Source organism: Marmota monax, unplaced genomic scaffold (genome assembly GCF_021218885.2).
Source record: "Marmota monax isolate L192 unplaced genomic scaffold, Marmota_monax_Labrador192_F-V1.1 WCK01_AAM20220418_F8-fsc00088, whole genome shotgun sequence".
Taxonomy (NCBI): domain Eukaryota; kingdom Metazoa; phylum Chordata; class Mammalia; order Rodentia; family Sciuridae; genus Marmota; species Marmota monax.
The window spans coordinates 236619-257115 of record NW_026694492.1 but is presented as its reverse complement, the minus strand read 5'-3'; the positions used below and the strand labels follow the sequence as shown (position 1 = coordinate 257115).

The following is a 20497-nucleotide window of genomic DNA, read 5'->3' as shown; positions in this document are numbered from 1 at the left end:
ACCATAAATTCAACATCTTAACGATTTTTTTAATGTACTGTTCAGTGGTATTGAGTACATTCATAATGTTGTACAATTATCACCACCATTCATCTCCAGAACTCTTTTCATCTTGCAAAATTGAAGCTCTGTACCCATTAAACAATTCCCTATTTTCCTTTCCCTTTGTCCCTGTCAATCCCCATTCTATTTCCCGACTCTATGAGTTTGACGGGACTGGTCTTCCTAATAAGGGGAATCACATGGGATTGGTCCTGTTTCTGGCTTGTTTCACTTCGCATAATGTTCTTCCCCTTACGCTTCAACAGCAGGACGGAGGGGCCAATGGAGATGGCCTTCTTTTAAAAAGCACTTTGTCACAATGCAGTTGTATTCTAATTCAACTAGAGTTTCTTGTCACAGATACGAGCTGTGGACCTTATCATCATGGGGTCCAAATCGCAGACTCTGAATGCTATTTCAGTTCGAAGACATGATAAAATGTTTTGTTTATCCAGAGAGGTACCAGGGACGGCATCCCGACCACCACCATCCTCACCAGTCTCTGTGGCTGGGCTGATTAGAGAGGTGGGTGGGGGGAATGCTTGGTCCAGCTGCTTCAGCCTCAGTGTCTGCACCTGTTGTGCTGCCCGGACCTCTCCTCTGCGGGGTGTTAGCATCCTAGATGGCTGCATCATTATCAACAGCAATCTTTTGTTTTGTTTTGTTGTTTTGTTTTAGACAGGGTCTCTGTTGGCCAGGCTGGCCTCACACACAATCCTCCACCCACACTCAGCCACTTGAGTAGCTGGAATCAAAGGCGTGTGCCATTGTACCAGTCTTCAGCAGCAATCTTTAAGTGAGGAGCCCTGCTGGGCCACAGTGATTAATTTTTAATGGATCTGTCTGTGAGAAAATGGCTCCTTTTAGGAAGATGCATTAACTGCCAGACCATAAAAAGACATTTGTCTTGCTGACTTTCAAGGGGAAATCTGGTGGCTCTCTGTGGCAGTGTGTCTCAGATCTGCTAAGGTTAAAAGCACCTGAGGAACTTAAAAAAATCCTGATATTCGGGGCACTCATCACACCAATTATATCAGAAGCTCGGGTGATACCCAGGCATCCAAAATTATTAAAATTCCCAGGTGATTTCAAGGTGTAGACAAATTTGAGGACCAGAATCTTAGAGTTCTGTAGTTCACCTACTTTGAAAAGGTAAGCAGTATTTTCATGGTTTCCCAACTAATGCAATTCTCTACTATTTCTAGCTCCGCCTAACACAAAATGACTCCTTGAATTGCTGCTGAGGTCTGATCTGGTGGAAGTAAAAATCTATTGGAAAAGGACAATCAAACAATAACTAATATTTACTGAGAACTTGTGATGTGCTAGGCACTGTGCCAAGCGCTACTTTCTCATTAGTGCCTTCAATTATCAAAATGACCTATGAAAAGGCATAGAGAGATGAGTCACTTGACCAAGGTTAAATTAGCTAATAATTGGCAGAGCTGAGATTTGATCCCAGCAGCGAACAAAACAAAGTCCCTATAATCATGGAGCACACGACTTAGTAGGAAAGACAGCTGAACAAACAAATGTATGTGTCCAGTGGAGATAAATGTGAAGAATAAAAATAAAGCAGAGTAAGGATATAGGGAGAAATGGGGCGGGTGGTTCAGGAAGGCCTCTCTCATCAGAGGACATCTGAGTAGAAACAGAGCAAATCAAGGGAGGAAACCCGTGGCCCCCCGGGGAAGGGCACCCGAGAAGGTGAGCTCTGAGCTGCCAGTCTCCCCTTTCTATCTTCCACCTCTGCACCCAAAGAAGAGCAGTATTCTCACTTCTCCTGCCACCTAGCAAACCTTTCTCTCCCATCCCTCATGAGCATGCAGGGATACATCATCGAGAACATCTCAGAGGAGAGAGAGTAAAGCAGTACAGGTGGAGTGTCCATTATGCACAGGGATTTTGCTGGCAGTAGATCAGCTCACCTCATGAGAACCCTATTCGAGATTTGTATTTACTTTTAATTTCTATTTGGGGAAATCATTTCAGATTCATTCCATCTGACTGACAAAGCTGATGACAGAGTTGACAACTCTATGATAGGTGCTCACTTAAATGTTGAATGAATGGGATAAAAGACTTAATCTAAAGGATAATTGCTATGTCCACAATTGTGCGCTTGAATTTATCATTTAATGATAAGTCCATGTTAGTAACTGAACACTAGTCAAGAGGAAAGTTGGTTTTTATTTTAACATTTAACTGCCATGTTAAAAAACCATAGGGCAAAGTCAGTCTCTGTTCAAGACCAGCCCTCTGAAATCTCAGGGCTCCCCCAGGTGTGGGTATGGGCTTGGATTTCTATGTCACAGGATGGTGATGCTACAGGATAGTAACTGAGCCCTCTCATCTGCTAATTTTGTCCTGGGCCACCCTTGAGGTCAGACTTAGGGCTGCCACTTCACCTCCCAAAAGGCAGGAAATATCAGTTCAAAAGCACTTCTGAGTAATGTGTGTAATGGTGAGTTTCTGGCAGGTGCTGGCCACACGCTGGGTACTGTCCTCAGCTCTGTCTTCTTTCAATTGATCATCAAGACAGTTGTACGAGGTGGGCAGTATTACATCCCTGCTCTGCAGAGGAGGAAGCTGAGGCAGGGAGCTTGATGGCACAGGAGAGACATCACAAAGTCCCTCATCAGACAGGTCCCTGCATGCCTCTCCTGCTGCAACCTCCTGCTGTCTGCTCAGCTCCTCACAGATGGTTGGAATCTTCCTTAGTTCAGTTCAGAGCATGTTCAGAAGAACATGAGGTTCAGGAACTTCCCCGAACTGCCCCTTGCCTGAGTTCTGGGTTGAGACACAATCTTCCCTGAAGATAGCTCAGATGCAGTCAGTGGACTAAGAGAAGTACAAAGAGATATGTCATCATCTGGCTTTCTTTTATGGACGCAGGATCAGTGGAACTTAGGTCTGTGGAGTATGACAGATCTTAGAGCCCTGGGGTGGCTTAATTATACAGAGGCTGTGGGAGGGGACTGCCATGGGCCCCAGAAAACGTATCTGAAATGTGTTAGAGGTGCTTCTTTCATGGCCTGCAGAAGAAGGGCAGGATCTAGGGGAGGATGAGGCTCCCGTTGCAGGGAGAGCCCTGAGCAGTGATCAGTATGTTGGTAGTAAGTAGCTGCTTGAACCATACGGTCAAGGAGCCAGGGAGGCCCTGCCTGCCCAGGACTTGGCTACCTGGCGAATCTCACTACAGATCACTGTTTTTAGTTAAGGCAGCATTTCCTGAATGGGTTCACATCCTAACAATACTAATAGGTATTAGGGGAGATAAGGGTGTATGTCCAAACACCCTTGGGACAAACTGGCAACCACCAACATATTTATGAAGTCTTAGGATCTCTTAGATGGGGCTTAGCATGTGACATTCATCAAACCTCCCTGACCACATATCCAATTTTTTGGAGGTGCATCTTAGGAACCAATTACTTTCAGGGCAGGCTATGGGAAACGCCAAGCAAGCCTGTTCACATGTCAGTATGGTGGCTGGGAGAGGAACATTGACTATCTTCTATTAGCAAGACTTAACACTGTGATGCCTGGTACCTGCTGAATATGGCTCTATGTGAATGGGAGACACAGACTGCATGTGAGTCGGGTAGTCACTATATGAAGAAAGAGAAAGTGGGTCAGGATGGATCTGTGTTTGCGGGGGTCTCTTATTTTTTTTTAAAGAGAGAGAGAGAAAGAGAGAGAGAGAGGAAATTTTAATATTTATTTTTTAGTTATCAGCAGACACAACATCTTTGTATGTGGTGCTGAGGATTGAACCCGGGCCGCACGCATGCCAGGCGAGCACGCTACCGCTTGAGCCACATCCCCAGCTCCTGCGGGGGTCTCTTAAAAAATAACGAATTATAAACATAAGGTTAGGTATGGAAGTGAATAATTATTTTGAATCAGAAAAGTAATGGAAGCAAATTACAAATTACAAAAAGCTGGCAAATACTATAACCATAATTCATAAAAATAATATTTTTGCTAATTATCTGCTTGGTAGCAAATATGAACATTATGCATAATTTTTAATCTTCTCTTCTATGACAATTTTGCAATATAATATTCTACAGAGAGAATTTTTAAGATAACAGGGCTTGAGAGATAATTGAAAAGATAACAGTGTTCTAATATAGTTGATATTTTAGGTGGTTGATAGTTTAGAAATTTCTCTCATGTTCAAAACTAGTTATGGTAATATCTTATGCATTTGCAGGATTATGATCACATTTGGGAAGAATCCTATTACATATTCTTTTGTAGATGAGCTGTAAGATTCAGGGGCCTTTCCAGTTTTCATATGTGGTGACTAAACTTCTAAGTTGATGACACAACCAGGTTTTTGATGATGTCCTAACATGCTCTGGGTTGTAGGATGGACCCTGTTTCTCTGTGCCATGACCCCTCTAAGGTGACTCAATGGGTCAGAGGAGGACTCCTAGAAGTTAATCTTACCCCAGGACTGCTGGCAAAATAACTGCAAATCATGAAAACACATCCCACTAATGTCGAACTAAATGCTCAACCTCCCCTTGGTCAGATTCCCCCCCAAAATGCCTGGCCATGTGATCATCACCAAACATAAGGAAGCATGGTGGAGGGAAGGTCAGACTGTCAACAGACCACTTTATAACATATTGTGCTCAAAATAACTTTTTTTGTGAATATTATAAAAATACATGATCATGTGTTATAGTTTGGATCTGGAATGCTCCACTCATATGTTGAAGGCTTGGTTCCCAAAGCAGTGATGTTCACAGGTGAGACTCTTGGGAAATAATTGGATCATGAGGGCTCTGATTTCATCAATTGGTTAATCCATTGATGAGTTCATAACTGATGACATTACCAGGGAGTGGTGGAAATGGGGATATGACCTAGAAGGTTGTATCTTATCCCTGGCCCCTCCTCTGTCTCTCTGCTTCCTGCCAGGAGGTAAGAAGCTTTCCTCTACCACACTCTTCCACCATGATGTTTCTGCCTCACCACCGGCCTAAAAGCAATGGAGCCAGCTGACCAGGGACTGAAACCATGAGCCAGAATAAATCTTTCTTTCTTCAATTTGTTTTTCCCAGCAAAAAATCTGACTAACACATCGTATGCCTTGGGCAGAGTTGTGTAAGTGAGAGGCTTGAGGTTAAGCTTCATGAGATCTGTGATAAATCTAGCCCTGAATAGGAACAAAAAGGTGAGAGAAGAGGATAATGATCAAGGAGAACAGGAAAGCCTCTTGTTAGAACTTCCAAACTAGGAAGCAAAGCAGGGAACCTTTCTTGAAGTCACTGATGGGAGAGCCCTTGTCCTCACAGGCTGAGGCCAATTATACAGAGTGGTCATCCTAGAGAACTTGTGGGAAGGCCCTGGGTACTCTCCAGGAGAGGGATTGTGGATAGAAATGAAATTGATTTTTGTATATTGCTCTTATATTCAGCAACATTGCTAAATAAAGTCTTTAATTAAATCACTAATTTCTCTGTAGGTTGAGGTTTCTCTAGACACTGCTATCATCTGTGGACAATAATAGCTTTGCCTCATTTCCCTTGCCTGGCCCACTAATGCAGTAATCATGGGCAGACAAACTCCTGTCCTATGGCATCCACATGCTACCCTGGCAGATCAGGTATTCTTATTCCTGTTTTACAGATTAATAAAGTAAGGTTTTGAAAAGACCCAGCTAAGTGTTAAATCTGGGCCCTGGGTCCTGTTTTCAACAGTGATGTGTACTCTATACCCTCAATTATCAAACTCGAGCATGTATCCGAACTACCTGGAGGGTTTATTAAAACCTCAGAGGGCTGGCTCCCTCCCAGAGCTTCTGACTCAGCAAAGCTCAGGTGGGGCCAGAGAATTGCATGTCTTACAAGTTCCCAGGTGCTGCTGCTGCTGGTTTGGGATCACACTTTGAGAGCCCCTCTGCTCTACAGAATGAAATGTCTGAGCCTTCCTGCTTTCATTCAGCCTACCTTCCTTCTCTGTTCAGGGCTCAAGTGCCACACCTCTCCTCCACGCATACACAAGGAGCCCCAGCCTAGGAAGACTTCTGGTGTATCCTTTAGACCTCGACCCAATAGCCTTTAGCTAGCGTTGGTGTTGGCTGCTGTCACCATCTGTCTATGTATATAATTGCCTTCATTAAACAGGCTCTTGCTTACAATCCAAGTAAACAAGCTATGCTGCTAAAAAGGGGCTGTCTCTGCACCTGACTTCTCAGGCTGTGTTATGGGCATCACACCAGCTGATGCTTTGGCCCTCACCCAGACCAGAGGAGGTTCTCTGGATTCCCTGCTGGGTGAATGCTGCCCAGGCTCGTCCTCTCAGATCTGTGGGTTCTGCTGCATTGTTACTTCCATGTTTCCAAGGAAGCCCATGTGGTTTGCTCCAACACCTATGATTTGAACCACAGGATTCAAGTTCACAGCTTGTTTCATACTATTTTCTGTGCCTTAGGTGTCGGAGCCTTAGCCCACTCAGCTCAGTGGGTCCATGGGGGCAGATGAAGCTCTTTGGGGGCTCTTAGGACTAATACTGAAATGGTGTCCCTTTCTGTAGGCAATTCAAATAAAACCAGCACAAATCATAAGTGTTTGGAAGTCCAACGTAGGTCCAATTGCCCACCCCCACCCCCAATTACTACTTTGATTTTTCTTTTATAGAATAAAAAATTAAAATTCTTTACAAATCCATCTTGGGTGTTCCTGCTCTTCTGGGGCTCTGACTCTTGGGTGCTCTAGCACAAGGTTGCCCTCATATACTGTATGGTAAACATTTGGGGGTTTTGTTTTCTTTAGCAGGACAACATGGCTCTCATCTTACCTAGTGCATCCTGCAATCCTCTGTCAGAGATTCTTCTGAGGCTGCACATCTGTATTGAGAACATCAACTTTAGACCTGGTTCAAATCCTGCACCAGTAACTAACTTATGGGTGGCTTAAAGAAACTTCCTTAACTTCTCTGAACCTGAGGCTCTTCATGTGCATAATGGAGATAATACCTGTGGCATAGGATTGCTGTCAGGATGAAACAGAAAACATACAGGAAGCCCTCAGCTGTGCATGGCTGCCACCCTGTCTTCCCTTTCTTCGTCTCCCTTCTGTTACAGTGACCCAGCTAAGTGCTAAAGAGATCTCATGGTTCCACTTTGCTTGTTATATTATGTCCAACTCCTCATTTCTCAGGTTCTTTCTGACCTGCCCCTCCATTCTATGCAGCCTCCTCTTCCCAGGTCTCGTCTCCATGCCTGGGATGTCACCACCTTTGTCCTTGGCTCTTGCACTTGCCCTCATCTAGAATACCCTTCCTCTTTCCCCATCCCTTGCTATCTAGATCTTGAAGGCTCCCTTCAAAGCCACAAAGGTCCTCAGGATGTCCTCCAGCTCCAAATGACCTCATACTTAGAGGAAAAATGGGGCTAGAAAGGTTGGAAGGAAAAGACCCGTCTGTGTCACTCAGTCCACACTAGCTGTCTAAGCCACCTCTGTCTGACTCGCTAAGATTTTAATCTAGGCTTGTTTTTCTAGTTAACTTACCTGCTCCCGTCAGGCTTGGAGCAACAGGAATAATAAGCACTGCTACTTAGCGAATGCTTACTATTTGGTATACTGGATTCTCAGAGTGGCCAGGTGAAGAAGTAAAAGTATAATTTTCCCCTTACGATGCTCAGCACAGATGTTTCATCTTGGGTTAAGCTGGGTGATGACAGTAGTGGCATGTTATTGCCTAGCATTAGGATGCCACTTTATTCTTTCATTGGCTCCTGACAAGGGTGGTGCAGATGCAGATATAAGGAGCCAGCAGAGCAAGAGGCTGGCCAAGAGTGAGCAGGGCCAGATCTTCCTGGATGAAATAGTGGCCACCTAGATGAACATCACCAAAGGCCTCTTTGTCCAAGTCCCTCTTCCTAGGGTCCTGATAGTCCCACATTAAGAATATATTACAGGGCTGGGGTTACAGCTCAGTGGTAGAGCACTGGCCTAGCATGTGTGAGGCACTGGGATGGATTCTCAGCACCACATATAAATAAAACCCAAATTATAGGTCTGTCGACAACTAAAAATAAAATTTAAAAAGTGACACCTGTCATTCATTTGATAAGTATTGATTTTTCAGAGTTGGAGAGGTTCATCCATGAGCCTCCTCAAAGAGCTGAACATGGGGCTGTGTTGGATGGAGAATTACAAACGTGAAATAAGTGTGCTCTGTGGTGGAGTGTCCTTTGGGAGTTTGCCCATTGTCCCTCAGCAGGACTTTGAGGAAATAGTGCTCAGCTGGGGGACTTTTGAGGTGAGGAGGAGGGACATATTTGTCCCATCAGACAGGGATTATAAAGGGTGCCAGTGGCTCTGGGTGGCCTGAGGACCCTGTTTGCATGGTAGAAAATGGAGGCCAAGGGCCTGCCTGGGGTGGTCCTCAGAGAACTGACTCCAGCAAGACACAGTTAGGGAAGTCATTTGAATGATGGAATTTTCCAGACAGCAGGTTTGTCCCCATCTTCTCACAGCCCACAACTTTCTTTGGGTTTAATCCTGTTGGAAAGAAATGATCCCAAAATAGTAAGGGCACGGGGACCTTCCTGATTTCCTCCATCCAGGTCTCTTGTAGATGAACACTGAGCACTTCTCAATGAATCAGAGGCGGGAAGCCACAGCCTTGCTCACAGGCCACCTCTGCATCCTGTGCAACTCCTGCCCCTGGGCAGAGACACCTGTGTTCCAAGGAACACAGCTTGAAACATCTGTGGGGGGAGGAGACAAGCTCAAATCCATCACTCCTAGTTTTAGAAGCTCAAATCCATCACTCCTAGTTTTATAAGCCTGGGCAGGCCTTGTAAGAGGCTCTAGGTCTTAGTCTCCTCATCTTCAAGATGGGAGACAATAATACACTCCCTTCCTATATCAAAGGCTTGTTATGGGTCTGATGATACTCAAACATGTGAAAATCAAAGGCAAGGCAAGTTTGGAAAGTTCTACCCGCCCAGGGGTCTAGCATTCACACATCCACTCAATTGACTTCTTGAAATACAGCAAATGTAGCTGACCGTCCTTCCACGGGGTAAAGATTTGGAACATCAGCTCTCGGAAGCTCCTCTAAAGAGCCTGAGAGCCGTGACTGTGAATTCTTTCATCTGCTTTTATATTTTTTCTGTCTCCTTACTTGTCAGACAATTAGCTGTCACTTCTCTCTGCTTGAAGTGTGCCTGTCTGGTCCCTAGTTTGTTGTCTCCACTCCGCTGTGGATTTGACAACCAGATAATGAAGTTTGTTACAAGCATGTGTAAAGCAAAGATACACGGGCTCAGGGACAGTGTATTCCCTTCGTGCGTGCGGTATGCGCCATCCGTGTAGCTGCTGTGGACCTTTCCCCTTTGCCTCTTGCCTGTGGTTCAGATGGATGAGGCTGCCAAACAGGGGAGCTGCTGTCCCCACCCATGAGTTCAAAACTCAACAGCACTTGGGAGTGATCAGCTGTCCTTACCCAGTACTCTCCCACGGGAACACTGGATCAAAGAAGAGGCCAGTGCACGGGGATAGGAAAGATGGTAGAATGAGATGGACATCATTACCCTAGGTTCATGTCTGACTGCACAAATGGTGTGACTCTACTTCATGTACAACCAGAGAAATGACAAGTTGGGCTCCATTTGTGTACAATGAATCGAAATGCATTCTGCTGTCATGTACAACTAGTTAGAACAAATTAAAAAACAAAGAAGAAGAGGTCAATAGAAACAGATGTCTTTTCCCAAGTCCTCCAAGCCCAGCTTCTAGCCTACTTTGGTCCTTCTGTTTTCTTTCCTCCAAATAAGAATTGGAAAAAACTTCCTGTTTGCTGAGGGTCCCCTCCCTGCTGGGCTCTGTGCTGAACACTCTGCATTCTCTATCTCATTCAGTCTTTAGAATAACCCTAAAAAAATGATGCTGTCATATCCCTTTTATTGATAAGAAAACTGTTTAGAGAGGGTGCACAACCTGCCCAAGGTCCCACAATTCTTTAGGAACAGAACCAGGGCCGGTAGAAAGAGGGCTGGTACCCTTCCTTGTAAGGGGACAAATAGATGAGGATGGCGGGAGCTCAAGGTTAAGAGGATAATTCTATAATATGATGAGCCCCTGTACTGACTCTCCACATGCTTTCTTTGCCAAAAAGCAATGGCCTGCAGCCCTGCCTACCCTGAGGAACAGGAAATGTCACGTTGCTCAACACTCTGAGGCAGGGGGCGGAAGGTCTGGCAGTCAGTTTAGGGAGTGGATGATGGGGACGAGAAGATGAGGGCTGGTTATCAAAGAAAAGGGGAAGGGTTGCTAAGAGCTAACACCTCCAGGATCCAGATGGCACTTTCGGACACAAGGGACACTCCTGTGCTCCTGCTCCTTCCTGCCCTTAGGCAAGACATTTTTAAAAAGAGAAGAAAAGGGAAGATGGGGGGTTCTGAGGCCCATAAAAGAGCAAAACACACCCACTCCTGCAGGCACCCAGCTCTGGGCCCCCTTCTCTCTGGAGAAGTCAGCTGCCTCTGTCTCTCTTAAATAAAACTTGCTCTCTCTGCTTGCCTGCCTTGGCGTTTTGGGATGTTTAATCTTCCACACCAGGGGAACAGGGCCCCGTTCCTGATCTCCAACACCGGTATCATCCTCTCTGCTACTCTCTAGCGTGATTTCTCCTGGGCTTTTAACGGTGAATCCTACTCAATCCTGGCAGTCAAAATTCTCTGCTACAAAGGGTACAATGGCCTGCAATGGAGGTGACAAGTGTGTCATCTTGTTCATGGAGAAGAAGGATAAATTTCTTCCCGAGGAGTGGAGGGGGCCACCAGAAGTGGATGAACCTCAGCAAGGAGGCCCAGGGTGAGAGGGCCTCACTTCAGCTTCAGGGCGAGGACAGTCAGGTGGTGCAATTTCAGGAGAAATAACCAAAAGGTTGCTGGAAAAATACTACCTCCACCTGCTGGCTGACATCTGAAGAGTCCTTTCTCTGAGATCTAACCTTCCCTTCCCCAATCAAAAGTAAAATCTAGATGTTTACATCTCTGTGAGGCTCTGGGTTCAAATTCATATACTAAAGTGCAAATGGCTGACACTAGTTTCCTTTTAATGGTCTATAGAGGGTTTTGAGAGAAGCATGAAAATGATTGATTCCTATTTTGCAAAGGAATTATCTGGGCCAAGGGTGTCTTCTCTATATGCCCTGGCTAGAGGGTGGTTGGTTCTTGAAAGTGGCCTCTACCTGATTGCCACGTGGGTACTTCAGTGACCTTGTGTGTAAAGAGCTCTGTATGTACGTAGCCAGGTGCTTATGCAGAATATGCCCTGTGACTGAAGTTGGCTGGCTTGGGCCCACGTGATCTTCTTCCCATCAACAAATGCCAACTTTTAACTGACCTCAGCTCTTTTCTTTCTACATCTGGTGAGGTCAGACCCTTGCTCCCTCCCATGCCACTTTGTCCCGGGAGATTCATTTTACTGTCTTGCAGGGCAGGTTTCTATTTAAATTTGAGTTTTTAAATGACAAAAGTGGTTTACGCTCATATTTAAAGATTCCATCATTAAAGAAGGAAATTTTAAAGTGAATGCCATTCCTCAATTCTCAAGATTCCAACTCCATTCCTTAAGGGGTATCAAAACTGAGTGATTCCTGGTTTTCCCTCCTTCTCTCCACATGTACACACACACACACACACACACACACACACACTCTCTCTCTCTCTCTCTCTCTCTCTCTCTTTTCCTCAAAAGGAAATGATCTTACTTCACTTTACCTTACCCCACTTTTACACTTCATTCATTGCAGGTGACTTTTCATATAAGAAGAGCTTTTTAAACAGTTGTACATGGTATAGAATCCTTTTGTTGTTTAAAATCTCTGTCCGAAGCTCTTTACGTTTTTGTTCTATATGGGTTGTTCTCAATAGGAGTCTGGCTCTTCTCAGACATTTCCACCTATGTTAACTCCCTGTGTTGAGCTCTTAGTAGCAAGATGTTTTTCTGAAAAGATGATCAGTAGAGTTTGCATATAAACGCACACCTGGGCCTAAAAGAGTAGGTGTGGGAGGGGGTTAGAGGGGTTTAGAAATGTAAAAGCTCAACTTGAAAGTGTCACTGTAGAAAAGGGGGTACAGCTGTCACTTTCCTTATCTGTAGAGCCAAGGTCAGAGATCTGGCCCGGAGGGTCACATCCCTGACCTCATATAGACAAGGCAGTAGAGGCAAGCCCTCTGGGGGTCTAGGTTAGGTGAAGGAGAAAAGGCCAGGAGTCCTCCCCTTTTCTCTCCTGCATACCTGTACTATCCAGATGGGAACCTGGAGCCCTAATTGGGGGCCTCAAGGATCCCATTCTGATAAGGAGGACCAGATTCCAGGGTCCGTGGTATTAATCCCTAAAACACCTTTTACAAAAAGAACTTGGACTAACTTAGTCTTCCTAAGGTGTTATAAATAACTGTGAGATATTACTTGCTGAGTAGTTTTATGTCAAATAAATTTGGATGACTCTAAAGTAAGCAAGTTCATTCATCATAGGACTTATCAGAGCCTTTATTCAGACTCTCATGTATTGGGAGTCTACAAAAAGGAGAACCTCCTTTTAAACATAGAGACCCTTGAGAGAAAACTCAGGAAATTTGTGCAGTTCCAACAACCACTAGGTACATATCCAAGAGAAACGAAAACACAGGTCACACAAATACTAGCCTATAGATGTGCACAGCAGAATTATTCACAATAGTCAAAAAGTGGAAATAACCCACATATCCATCAACTGATGAGGGGACTGAGCAAAGCATACATTTATACAATGGAATATTACTTGGCCATAGAAAGGAATGAAGTACTGACACGAGCTACAACATGGATGGTTCTTAAAACCATGATGCTAAATCAAAGAAGCCAGTCCCCAAGGGGCTAATATCACATGATTCAATCTATATGAAATGTCCCAAATGGGTACATCCAGAGAGAAAGAAGACCCGTGGTTGCTTAGGGCTGGGCTGGGGGAGGGTAGAGGTAAATAGGGGTGATTGTTAGTAGATATGGATTTCTTTTGGGGGTGAAGAAAATGTCCTAAATTGATTGTGGTAATGGTACATGACTGTTAATACATTAGAAGCCATGGAACTGTACAGTTTTAGCGAGTGAACGGTCAGGCGTGTGGTCGATATCTCACTTAAGTTGTTTTACATGTACATATGTGCTTAGCCATCCTCATACGGGTTTTGGGGAAAGACCAGTGGCAGAGTTTAAGGTAGAGCATTGGTGAGAGACCTTAGGTCTCCCTGATCTTGTTCCTTGGTATCACTGCTCAGAATCGGTGGCCTCTGACCAATTTGCTCCCCTCTCCTCCGATCAGTCCAAGTAAAGCTGAAGGAACCAACACACTTTCTTGGATGGCCTTGGGTGCAAATAGGTAACTGACAGGTTTCAGGAATCTCACTTCATGCAGCAGACAAGACAGTCGGGCCACACTGGGTAGAGGAAAACCTAGATCCCTTCAAGGGTACAAGCTTAAGGGGAACTGCAGGAAGTCTATTTGCAAACTGAGTGGCAGTTTAGTAAAGCGAACAAACATCCCTTATTGAGGGATCCAGTATGTACAAAGTCGGGTAGATTTGGTTTGCTTAATTGAGAGCCACATCTGAGAAGAAAATCCACTGTTCAAAAAGGAAGCAGAGTATCACAAGAATATAATGTAGACAAAGTTTCAGGGAGTAATGTGTGCTATTCTGGCTGAGGGTTAAGCAGAACAGACTTTTCGTTTCAAACCCTGTTCCGGAAACATCTGTAAAATGTCCTGTTCAATGTCCTGCCTTGGTGCAGAGCACCCGGGGAACAGAATTTAATTTTCAATGATCGAATGACTTCCTTAGCTTCCAGGTCTTACCGAATTTGAGTTTATTATGGTGCAAGACCACAGGTGGAAGTGTGGAAACCCAGAATTACATTTTGCAGCTTGGTCTACAGAATGTTCAGACTAGAAACTAATTTGGAGTTAAAACCCCAAGAGCAACAGAATTCCTGACGAGACTTGTTTTTGTTTTGCTGTCCTTTGCTTTTCTCTGCAAAGTCAGATCCAGGCTGTGTCACCACGTCACCTGCCTCTCCTCCGCCTCCTGCTCTTGTCTTCTCTTCCCATTTGTGTCTTCCTGTTTCCTCTTCTGAGCCTCCTTTTCTGGAGGCCTCTCTGGTACAGGCTGATTTCTGAGTTCTTACCTGGCTGTCACAGGTGCAGGTCTGAAAACCGTGCTGCTCTACTTAGAGTCCCCATTCATTGCTATTTTGCTTTCTGCTGATGCCACTGTCTTATTGAGAAACCTGACCTGCTGGCATCCTCAGGGGAATCACATGAAGGGGGCAGACCAATGCATTGAGACCCCAGCGTGCTCCTGGAGAGCTGAGCGTCATTATCTGGAACCACTCTGAGGAAGATGGCAGGCTTCACACCTGGCGTCACCCCCCAAACACAATCTGAAGGTGTGAAGTAAACAGAACCGCCTCCCTTGAGAAGGTGGGGGAGGCAAGGAGACGAAGGCTGCTCGGATCTCGCAGGGCCTGGCATATGCAGGTTGAGGTCTTGGCCCCCAGGTGGCTGGCTGGGCAGGGAGTCCTTTCCTGGCCTGCAAGGCACCATCTGGCCAGCTCCCTGAGGTCATGGCTCTCCTGCGCATGCCCACAGATTCACATCTCTAAGGGGGTTCTTTTCTGTTGGCTGATGTTCCCACGGCTACGTGAGGGATGAAGACCTCTATTCTCTTTCATCCAAGAGTGAGAGAGGAAGCTAAGCCTCACAGAGCTGGGTGGCTTGCTCAAAGTCACAGGGGTAACTAGGGTAACTGGGGCGCAGGCCTGGAACCCAGGTCACTGACACCAGCCTGCTGGTCCTTCAGGCCAGTGGTTTTAAGTCCTAACACTGCTTCTGGGCCCTCAGAGGGCAGATGGGGAAACCAAGGCATAGAGTGGGGGTATTTGCTCTTAGCTGCTTGGTGAGTTGGAAACAGAAAAGACTAGAAATCAGACTGTCCAAACCTCAGGCCAGGGTTTTGTTCCCAAACGAGTACTGTGTGTTTCTGGTCCTCCATGAGTGCTGTGAGCAAAGAGACTCAGACAAGGAAACAAGAAGATGAGAAGGCAGGTGAGAAAATCCTGCTCCCGGCTGCTGCCCCACCGCCCCCCACACACTGCTGCTCACCTGGCTCCTCCAGGGCTGCCTGGAACCGCCTCCTCATCCCCTGAGCGTCCATCCCACTCAGCTTCCTCCCAGGGCCTTCCCTCTCCTGGCTTCCAGGGAGCCCCATGGTGTCACCCGGGCCGGCCTTCACTTGTCTTCAGTACGGGAGCTACCCAACCTCCTCCTCTCCCTCAGGGGACATTGTCTCTGCCCTCTGAGGGCCCTGGCCACTGCTCTGAAGACCCAAGTATGAGGCCAAAGACAATGAAGAGAATTCTGAAGACAGAGTCCACCCAAGGGAATGAAGGGGAGTCAAAACTCTCCTTGGTTGCAAGAATAGAGGCCACTCAAAGAAACTTAAGCCCCCAAAGGACACCACCTGGGGTATTTAATGGAGATTAGGGGCAGGGCTACAGTCAAGCCCCAAAGCACTGAAAACATCAACTGGACAGCTCTCCAGCAGCAGGGCTCCGAGTCTTCCCACCCTTGGCTTCCCCTCTCTCCTCAGCCCTTTCCATCTGTTCAACACAGCGTGGCCTTCTCCGCTCATCAGGTCTCTGTGGTGTGACTGTTCTGTTCACAGACAAGAGGGAACACTAGGTGTGGCCTCTCCCTGTTGGGCAGGGAGCTTGGATGGTGATAAGATGTCTAAAGGGGACATCCAGGGAGAAAGAGCCGACCCCTCCTGTGGTGGGCTCCTGCTCCAGGCAGCCCCGCGTTCAGCTGCATTGCCAGTTCTCCTGCACTTGGATGGGAGAAAACTCAGGGAGCTGCGTGCGCAAACCCTGGCGCTGTTGACCACCTGCCATCTATGCAAGCTCCCACCTAGATACCAGCTCCACCACAGCGGGATCTTGTATTTCAACCTGTATTTCCAGTAGCCACCCTTAGCTAGCACTCAAGCATTTGGTGATTGGATAAGTATCTTTATTTTAAAACAACTTTATTGGGGTGTAACTAAAAAATCTGCACCTATTTAATGCATATAATTTTGAAAAGTTTTGAGACATATACACATCTGTGAAAACATCACCTATTAAAATAATGAATCTATCCATCACCCCCAAAGTTGCCTCATGTCTCTCTGTAATCCTGCCTCACCCCTAGGCAAACACTAATTTGTTTTCTGTTACTATAAATCAGTTTGTATTCTCTAGAATTTTATATAAATGGAAACTTACTGTATTTACTCTATTTATTTCTTTCTGTCTGTCTTCTTTCACTCAGCATCATTATCTTGAGATTCAATCTCATTGCTGAGTGGTTCACTCCCTCATATTGTAGTAATTCTGTTGTCTGGATGCACTAGTTTGTTCATGTGAATGTTGATGGACATTTAGATAGTTTATAGGCTTTGAGAAAGAAAACTTCTGTGAGCATTTGTGTACAAATATTTGTATGGATATCTGCTTGCCTACATAGAAATAAAATGTCTGGATCATATAGCAGAGGTAAGTTTAACTTCTAAAGAAGTTGTTGCTAGACCATTTTCCAAAACGGTAATAACATTGATCTTCAAATATTAGAACAGACTTGCATTCCAAACTTGCATATTGGTTAATATGTATTATCCTTTTTGTATATTGTTGAATTTAATTTGCTAAAATTTTGTTCAGCATTTTTGCATCTATGTTAATGAGAGATATTGATTGATTTCTTTCTTATATAGTTTTTTTTTTTGTGTGTGTGTGTGAGTTTTGTTATTCCAGGGATGGTTAGAATGAGTTAAGAATCACTCCCTTTAATTTTTGGAAAGAACTTGTAGAACTGGTATTATTTCTCTTTAAATATGTGATAGAATTTACCTATAAAATAGGTCTGGAGTATTTTTTTCTTTTGAGAAAGAGTTTATACTATATACATTATTTCTTTAGTAGATGTAAATATATTCAGACAACCTGTTTCTTAAAAAATTTTTTAGATTCAATTTGTATGAAATAAAATTTGCTACTTTAGAGTATTTCGTTTAGTGGTTTTGGTATATTCTCAAGAATGTGCAACTATCATTACTAATTCCAGAACATTTTCATCAACCCCAAAAGGAATCTTATTCACACTAGTAGGCATGCCCCATTTTCTTCTGTTCCCCAGCCCTGGGCACCACTACTTTATTTTCTGTCTCCATGAATTTTCTTATTCTGTACATTTTAGATAAACAGGAAAACACAATACATGACCTTTTGGGTCTGCCTTCTTTCACTTTGTATAATGGTTTCAAGATTCATCAACGTTATATCATGCATAAGTGCTTCATTGCTTTTTATGTACTGACTTTCTAAAACAATCTTGAAAAAGAACAAAGTTGGAGGATTCATACACTCTGATTCCAAAACCTGCTTCAAAACTGCAGTGATGAGATTGTGTGATACGGACGTAAGAGGGACATACAGGCCAACGGAATACAATGGAGAATCCAGAAATAATCCTGACCTTTATAGTTAATTGGTATGTTTAAAGATTCCAAGAAATTGAAAAGAGGAAAAAGAACGTGTTTCCAATAAATGGGGCTGGGACAATTAGATATCCACCTGCAAGAGAATAAAGTTGGGGGCTGGGGTTGTAGCTCAGTGGTAGAGCACTGACCTAGTGTGTGTGAGGCACTGGATTTGATTCTCATTACCACATATAAATAAAATAAATAAGTAAAGGTCCAGCAACAACTAAAAAACTAAAAAGAGAATGAAGCTGGACCCTAATCTTACACTATAGACAAAGGTCAACTAAAAGTGGATCAAAGACCTAAATGAAGAACTAAAACTATAAAACTAAGAAATCACATGCATAAATCTTTATTACTTTGGATTAGGTAATGATTTCTCAGATATGACATCACAAACTAAAGCAACAAAAGAAAAAATAAGCAAACTAGATATCACGGAAATGAAAAAAAATTGTTTCAAAGGACATGAGCCAGAAAGTGAAAAGCCAACCAACAGGATTTGAGCTGACTTGTTTTTTTTTTTTTTTTTTTTTGCAAATCATTCATCTGATAAGAAGCCTGCATTTAGGACGCATTTCTTTCTCTTTTTTTTTTTTGGTACTGGTGATTGAACCAAGGGGCACTTAACTGCATTCCCAGCCCTTTTTTATATTTTATTTAGAGACAGGGACTCTGCTAAATTGCTGAGGCTGGCTTTGAATTCGCAATCCTCCTACCTCATTCTCCAGAGCCACTGGGATTATAGGTATGTGCCACTGCATCCGGGAGGAGCCTGCATTTAGAATATATAAAGAACCTTTCCAATTCAATAATAAAAGAATTAAAATGGGCAGGGTTCAGGTTGTGGCTCAGTGGTAGAGTGCTCACCTAGCATGTGCAAAGCACTGGGTTCTATCCTCAGCACCACATAAAAATAAATAAATAAAATAAAGATATTGTGTCCAACTACAACTAAAAAAAATATTTAAAACAAATTAAAAGAAGATATGCAAATGGCTATGATAAGAATTATTTGCCATCAGGTGAACACAAACCAAAATCACAGTGAGCCAGGAGTGGTGGTGCACGTCTGTAATCCCAGCAATTTGGGAGGCCAAGGTAGGAGGATCACAAGGTCCAAGCCAGCCTGGGCAACTTGGAAAGACCCTGTCTCAAAATAAAAAGATAAAAAGGGCTGGGGATGTAGCTTAGTGGTAAAGCATCCCTGGCTTCAATCCCCAATAAAAATACACACACACATGCACACGTGCCCATGTGTACACACACACAGACACATGCAATCAAAGCAAAACCAAAAAATACCCATAGTGAAATACCACTCCACATTCACTAGAATAAAAAGAATTTGAAACAAAAGAAATAGAAAAACAACAAGTGTTAGAATATAAAGAAAATGAACCTTCATACATTGTTGATGGGAATGCAAAATGGTGCAGCCACTTTGGAAAACAGTCAGGTAGCTCCTCAGACAGTACCTTAAGACCCAGTAATTCCACTTGTAGGCATATCCCAAGAGAAAGGAAAACATATGATCACATAAAAACTGTACAGGAATATTCACGGCCGCATTAGCCAAAGGGTAGAAACAATACCACATCCATCAACCGATGAATGGATAAGCAAAAATGGAATGTGCATGCTGTGGAATATTATTTGGTAATAAAGAGAAACAAAGTACTTGCACCTGCTTCTGCCACGTGGATAATCTTGAGAACATCATGCAGAATGGAAGAAGCCAGCCAGAAAGGACTAAATGGTGTATGAGTCTGTTTATAAAAAACTACCCTGAACAGAAAAATCCGTAAGAAAGATCAGTGGTTACCAAGAGTTGCGGGGGACAAGAGACTTTGGGAGGGAGGTGACAGGGGAGCCAGGTTACCTTTGGGGGTGAGGAAATGTTCTACAATTAATTCTGCTGATGGATATACAACTCTAAATATAGTAAAAATCACTGAATTATACTCTTTCAATGCATGAGTTGTGTGGTATACTAATTATAGCTCAGTAGAGTTGTTTTTAAAAATAGAGTTTAAAAGAAAATATGAAGCATTGTTCTACTAAAGGGAATACTCTTGCTGGTGGCCTCTGCCATCTGGCTGCCTGCTGGGGCAGGGAGCTCTGGGCCCCATGGTGGGAGCCTACGTTGCTAACACAGACAGCAGTGCAGGAGGCCCACAGGAGACTGTGCAGGGAACTACAGAGAGACGGCCGGCCCAGGACACAGGCATGGAAATTTTCTGTCCTAGCTCCATCTCCGCTGAGTGAGGGCTAGGAAGGTCAGGGAACTGCTCTGTGCTCCAAGTCCTTCATGGGAAAGGCAGAGGCCAATACCCCCAGTCTGTGACTCTGCTCTCCTTTCCTCACAGAGGGCAATAGGAGAGCTCCCAAGTTCTGTAGCCCAGGGGGTCCATCGGCTGTTCTTCCTGGTCCCAGGAGCTCAGATTCAGTCCCAGCTTAGCAGTGGGACCTTAGGTGTGCTCCCCAACATCAGGCTCAGGGGCTCCCTAGTCTTCATCTACTCATTAACTTGACCTGCCTCCCAGAGGGTTGGTATGAGGATTTGCAGTTATCACTGGTGGGAAAGAACCCCCAGGGTGTAGTACTGTGAGTTCCAGAGTTCCAGGAACTAGTTCAGGGTCAAATGAAGATGCCCATCCCCAGCTACAGAAGCAAAGCTACCCATACCCACACCAGCTTCAGACCCGTGCGGTGATTGCAAGTTGGTCGGGGTCAGGGTTGGGAGGGCAGCTGGTTCCCATGAACGAATGCTCCTGCTTAGGGAGGCAGTCTGATCATGGATGAGTTCCTGGAAGGCGTAGGACAGTGACCTAGGACACAGCTAGACAACAGGACACGCAG

General features: G+C 44.5%; 1 protein-coding gene across 7 annotated transcripts in view; it reads right to left on the bottom strand.

Moving 5' to 3' along the window:
• The window catches only part of Mapk4 (mitogen-activated protein kinase 4), a 166118-nt gene that overhangs the window by 20070 nt on the left and 125551 nt on the right, over positions 1-20497 (bottom strand). The gene's annotated exons all lie outside the window — the stretch shown is intronic.